This window comes from Muscardinus avellanarius (assembly GCF_963383645.1).
Source record: "Muscardinus avellanarius genome assembly, chromosome: 15".
Classification (NCBI taxonomy): domain Eukaryota; kingdom Metazoa; phylum Chordata; class Mammalia; order Rodentia; family Gliridae; genus Muscardinus; species Muscardinus avellanarius.
Genome location: NC_137801.1, coordinates 88,833,556 through 88,840,195, shown reverse-complemented (window position 1 = coordinate 88,840,195; position 6,640 = coordinate 88,833,556).

Genomic DNA, 6,640 nt, shown 5'->3' with positions numbered 1-6,640 from the left:
TGGGAAGTGATTAGAGTGTTCCAAGAACCACCCACAGATCACTTGCTAACTGCAAAGAAAAACGTTTTTCTCAGTAAAAGATCTAGCAGTCACTGCTAGTGAAGCAGCCAAATATGGCCTCACTACAAACCAGCCAGCCTGAAGCTGTTCACCTCCTCGTGGGGTTCAACATGAAGGTCGCGGCATTATATAGGAAACGTGTCCACCGGAGATGTTTAGCCCGAATTTAACCAACACCTTAACGTCCAGTTTGCAAGAAATACAGGGCTCGAGGAAGAAGCTGAACGATGCCCTACCGAGGGACATTTAGATAAACCCAGAATGGGCACTTACAACACAGCTGGTTCAGTCTCTTTTCTTTGGTGGCGCTGGGGCTAAACCCAGGGGTGCTCTACAGGGGTGCTCTACCTCTAACCTCCAACCCCGGCCCCGCTGCCTTATAGGTGAGAGGGGCACTGGAGACCGAGCCCACGGGCATTCTACCTCTGAGCCTCCCCCTCGTCCTATTCTACTATTTATCTGGGAACAGAGTATCGCTAACTTGCCGAGGTTCTCACTACTACTGAGGCTGGCTATGACCCCGCGATCCTCCCAAGTACTGGGATTACAGGTGTGCACACACTGCCCAGCTTGGCTCAGTCTTAAAAAACGTTAACATCCAAAACACGTGTCCAATACAAATACACATGAGGTTCCAACCAATCCTTGCCATTAAAAAGAAATCTTAAGAATCAGGATGCACTAGGAAGGCACGGTTAGAGTCAAGACAGCTGGACAGCGAGCCCTGTAACCCAGGGAAGGTTCCAAGCTGGACGTGCGGGCGGGGCCACCAGATTGGAGAGCTCACTCAGAGCAATAGCACGAGATGTCGGGGCAGCAAAGAGGAGGGGAGAGCGGGGCGCGGGGCGCACGCTTGTCATCCCAGCATCGGGGAGGCTCGGGCAGGAGGATGGCGGCCAGCCTCATCTGCTTAGTGAGGCCCTCTGCAACTCAGTGACACCCTGTTTCAAAATAGAGAATAAAAAATAGGCCTGGGGGTGTAGCTTGGAGGTAGAAAGCCCCTGGGTTCCACCCCAGTACTGCAAAAAAAAGGGAGCCGGGAGGTCGCACCTGGAAGCTGGCAAGGACAGTGAAGAAGAGGAGCAGCAAACTACAGCAAAAAGTTAAACTTTTTTGGGTACTGGGGCTCCTGGGAACTTTCCATCTCCGGGCTACACTCCCAGACCTATTTTATATCTTTATTTGGAAACAGGGTCTCTTAAGCCAGTGAGGCTGGCTTTGAACCAGCGTGATCCTCCTGTCTCCGCCTCCCAAGCGCGGGGATTACAAGTGTGCGCCACCACGCCCGGCTTAAACATTTTTTAAAAAGCAATCTTTCTTTTTTTCCTGTAGTACTGGGGATTGAGTCCAGAGGCATTCTATCTCCAAGCTACATCCCCAGACTGGCTTTATTTTGAAACAGGGTCTCAGGAGGATGCTGAGGGCCTCACTAAATTGCTGAGGCTGTCCTTGAACCTGCGATTCTCCTGTCTCAGTCTCCCAAGTACTGGAATTATAGGTTTGTGCCACCCCACCCGCTCCAAGAAAGCAATCTGCAACACGAAACACAACCACACTCAGCATGGTGGAAAGCAGCAGAGCCGGGCGTGGTGGGCACGCTTGTCATCCCCGCGCTGGGGAGGCGGAGACAGGAGATCGCGCAGGTTCACAGCCAGCCTCAGCTACCGAGCGAGGCTCTCAGCAACTTAGACCCTGTTTCCAAATAAAACATAAAATGGGTCTGGGAATATAGCCTGGAGGTAGAAAGCCTCTGGGTTCCACCCCCAGTACCACCAAAAAAAAAAAAAAAAAAAAAGAAAGAAAGCAGCAGAGATTATACAAAAGATTGTGTTTGTTTTACTCACTGCTGTGACAAATTACTACAGTGGTTTACAACGCACCGTCCTGTGTTGTAGATCTGAAAGTCAGAAGTCTAAAATCCAGGCCTTAGCCAGGCGCGGTGGCGCACACTTGTAATCCCAGTACTTGAGAAGCTTAGGCAGGTTCGCGGCCAGACTCAGCTACTTGGTGAAACCCTCTGCAAACTGGTGAGACCCTGTTTCCAAATAAAGAGTTAAAAACAGGGCTGGGGTATAGCTCGGAGGTCAAATGCCCCTGGGTTCAATCCCCAGTACCGCAAATAAAAATAAATAAAATCCAGGTGATTAGCAGAGCAGCATACCTTCTAGAGCCTTAGGAGACAGTGTTTTTCCATTTTCAAAAAGCCCCTAGAGGCTACCTGCACCCCTGGGGCCTGGCCCTCCCTCTCATCACTCTGGTCGCCCATTTCTCTCATCACATCTCTGACTCTGACCCTCCTACCTCTTCTTCTTTTCTTGAGGTCCTGGGGATGGAACCCAGGGGCATTCTACCTCTGAGCTACACCCCCAGCCCCATTTTTTTTATTCCTTATTTGGAAACAGGGCCTCACTAAGTAGCTGAGGTAGGCCTTGAACTCGGATCCTCAGGGCTCAGCCTCACGAATGCTGGGATTACAAGCGTGCGCCACCTGCCCGGCTCTCCCACCTCTTCTTACAAGAACCATCTTGAGTACACTGGGTCCACCCAGATGACCCAGGACTCCTCCTCCAGACCTGTAACTTCCTCACATGTGCAGCCCCTCCCACCCTGGAAGATAACATGTCCACAGGTCTGGACCCCGTGGCAGAGGACTATCCAGCCCAGCACGGGGGTTGTGCAAATGAAAGGGTAACAGCTACTGAACACAGGAAGGTAAGAGGGCCTTTGTAGAGCCCGTCCCAGAACAGGAGGGCAGGCAGGGCGCAGACACGCCCGCACGGCTGCCGCACTTGCTTTTACCTTCACTATGAAATAGGGACAAGAAACACGAACAAGTCCACAGCTAGCGGGGGTGGGGAGGAAGTCCTGGCGGTTTCTGGAGAGGAGCAGGCCTGGGACAGTCCTCTGGGAGTGGGAGAGGGAACAGACCAGACTTGCGGGTGCCTGCCGGGCGGCTCCGGGCCCCTCAGACCAAGGCACACCCGTGTCTTCCTCTCGTAGGTGAGTCTGCATGGATCGGCACTGTGATTTTTGCCAGGCAGGTCTAAGCCAAAGGCGGCCAAGGGGAGAGGCTGATCCCACGACTGCGCGTGGGATGGATCCTAAGAGGGAACGAGGACGGGAGAGGCGAGGGTGGCGAAAAGGGGTAAAACACAGGGCTGCCGGACCGGAAGTTGTTGGAGTCAAAGAACACGGGAAGAGAGCTGGCAAGATGGGCGGCTTGAAGAGCGCGTCCTTGACTGAGGTGGCGGGCCGGTGCGGCTGCCGTCAATGGCAATGCTCAGGAGTAACTGTGGCGGTGAGTGGCCATGACCGACCGGGGCAGGGAGACAGAGCCCTGGGGAGAGGAGAGGAGCCCAGAGCGCTCGCCTGGGAGCGTTTCCAGATGAAGAGTGAGAACACCTTGCTTTCAAGCCCGTCACTCGCCAGCTGGCGAGGTCGTAAGCACGCATTCGATCTCACATTCGCTTCTGCACCTCCCCGCGAAGGAGTAAGCACACCTGGATGGGGAGCAGCCGTGGCAGGCGCCCGCCCGGCACGCAGAGGCCCTGGCCCATCCTCCGCACCACGAGCACTCTCTCCTGAGCTGGCTCAGAAGCGGCGATACGAAGACACGTCCGTGTTCAAGTCATATACACTAAACGGCTGCGAAGGGGGGAGAGAGGAGCTGGAGCGAAAGCAGAGGGAACCCGAGAGCCTCAGCTCCCTGCCGGCTCCCACTCCTTGAAGCGACCATTAACATACCTCTCACCAGAGTCAAATGGACAAAAAGAAAGCCAGAACAGAAACAAAGGAGAAAGAGACATCTTAGGGACAAAATCCAGAGTAGCTGCGACTGGACAGGGCACGAGTGGGTGGGGGGGCAGACCTTAGCAGAAACAGGAAGCGTGGAAGGAGAAACCCATTGAAGGAGAAAGCCGTCGAAGGAGAGCCAGCTGCGCGTCAGACCCGTGCTGATTCTCCGATGGTCTTCCCCGAATGCCCCTTGCCTGTGGTGTTACGCACCCATCCATTCCAGCGCGGCACTGAGCTCGTGACCACGGCTGCTTCCTGCGCCACTTCCTCATCTCCCACTCATTTAACTTCATGAAAAGCCTCGTCACAGTCAACCTCGACTTCCATGCGGCCAGACACCGCGTCATTCCTCAGGGCTCAGCTCTCGAGACTGAAGGGCATGTGAAAAGCTCGGCGGAGCTCCGGCTCCGTGTCTGAGCTGCCCTGCTCTCGGCCTGGCTTCGCTCAGAGCGAGCTCTCCCAGGGCTCCCTTGTGGTGACCAGCCTCTGAATGCTGGTCCTGGCGCTCTCTACAAGGCTTCCGGTGCTCGCGCCTCCTATGGCTTCTGAGCCGTGAAGAAACGTACTTCTCGGCTCACGGTGGCTCCTGAGTGTCAAACTCTTAGCCACATACTACCGAGCACGTGTCACTACTCTTGGCCACACACTATCTCTTCCCAAGTGTGTCTCAGGCACATCACACTCACCAGGTTCAAAGTGTTACCCCAGCCCTGAACCTTCCCCCAAGGCCTCTCACTCGCTGGGCTCAGGCACAAAGCCCTGGTCACTTTCCGGCCCAAGCCAGGCTCTTCCCTGCCTCCTCCTTTTCTCTGCCTGGAGAGCGTGCCCAGCCTCCTCAAAAATCTTCCTGGCTGGGCGTGGTGGGCACGCTGGTAATCCCCGCGCTCGGAAGGCTGAGACAGGAGGATCACACAGGTTCGAAGCCAGCCTCAGCTACTTAGTGAGGCTCTCTGCAATTTAGTTAGACCCTGTTTCAAAATAAAAAATAAGCCAGGTGCAGTGGTGCATGCTTGTAATCCCAGGACTTTGGAGGCTGAGATAAGACCACATATTCAAAGCCTCAGCAATATAATGAGACCCTCAGAAATCTAGTGAGACCTTGTTTTTTTCTATTTTGCAGTACCGGGGATGGAACCCAGGGGCATTCTACCTCTGAGCTATACTCCCAGTCCTATTTTTATTCTTTACTTTGAAACAAGGTCTCACTGAGTTGCAAAGGGCCTCACTAAGTAGCTGAGGCTGTCCATGAACCCAGATTCTACTGTCTCAGCCTCCCAAATGCTGGGATTATAAGCATACACCACCATGCCCAGCTTGTGTTTTTATTTTTTGAAACAGGGTCTCACTGACTTGTGACGGGCATCGCTAAGTCGTTGAGGCTGTCCACAAACCGCAATCTTCTGGTCTCTGCCTCCCGAATGCTGGGATCACAAGCGTGCGCCACCACACCCAGCCCAAAGACCCTGTTTCAAAACAAAAAATAAAATAGAGCTGGAGTGTAGCTCAGAGGTAGAATGCCTCTGGGTTCAATCCCTAGTACCACAAAAAAGTAAAATTAATTAATTAGGGCTAGGAGTGTAGATCAGAGGTAGAAAGCCCCTGAGTTCAATGCTTAGCACCCCCCACACACACAAATGTACCTGAGTCCCTAATCAAATAGTTTTTAAAGCCAAGCATGGTGGTGCACACTTGTAATCCCAGCACCGGGGAAGCTGAGACAGAAGGACAAAGGTTTGAAGCCAGTGTTGGCAGCTTAGCAAGGCTCTCCGCAACTTAGTGAGACCCTGTTTCCAAATAAAAATAAAACCTGGCTGGGGGTATAACTTGGAGGTAGAATGCCCCCGGATTCAATACCCAGTACCAAAAGAAAAGAAAAGTAGCTCATATAGATGAATAGACAAGACTGTGATGTGGTATACACACGCAATGGAATTTTACTTAGCCATAAAGAAGGAGAAAATTGTCTCTGCAGGAAAATGGGTGGAACGGGAGAATATTAAGATATTAAGCTAAGTGAGATCAGCTAGTCTCAGAGAGCGAAGAGTTGTATGTTTCCTCATAGGTGGAAGCTAGCACACCTGGGACGGAGCAGCGACTGCAGTGACGGCGGGAATCTGGGGAGGGGAGACAGAGGTAGAGAAGGCGGCAGCTTCAGGTTCAGCTAGGCAGCACATGAAGTCGCCGGTGCCGACTCCACGACGCCTGCGGTGAAGGGACCGCAGCGAGTGGGGTCCGAGGCAATGGGCCAAGCGTGTGCTCGGGCAGTCCCATCTCGCTACACCTCGGTGCGAGGTATGATCGCCACGCACCGGTGGGCAGAGAAAAGGGAGCCCCAGCTCTGCTGCTCGTCAGGCACGGAGCCCGCCCGTCAGAACTTGGCTACTGTCCGCCTCCCCGGCCACAGCAAAGGCTCCAGGACGGGAGGTTCCTGTCAGCTTTGCTCCGTATCCCAGCCCGACAGAAGGTCTGCCCAGGGAGAGGTCGACGGTGTGGAATGAATACAAAACTAATGCACGCGCACGAAGCCTGGGGCGGTGACCACGAGCTTCCACCACCCAAAACTCATAGTCCAGTCCGTGGAAAGCCACTCTTCTCTGAGGGGGAGGGCGCGGGTTCACGGAGGACTGAACCCAGGGGCATTCTACCTCTGAGCTACACCTCCAGCCTTATTTTATTTTGAAACAGGCTCTTACTAAGTTGCAGAGGGCCTCGCTAAGGTGCCAAGGCTGGCTGCAAACCCGTGATCCTCCTGTCTCAGCCTCAGAAGGGCCGGGATTACAGGTGT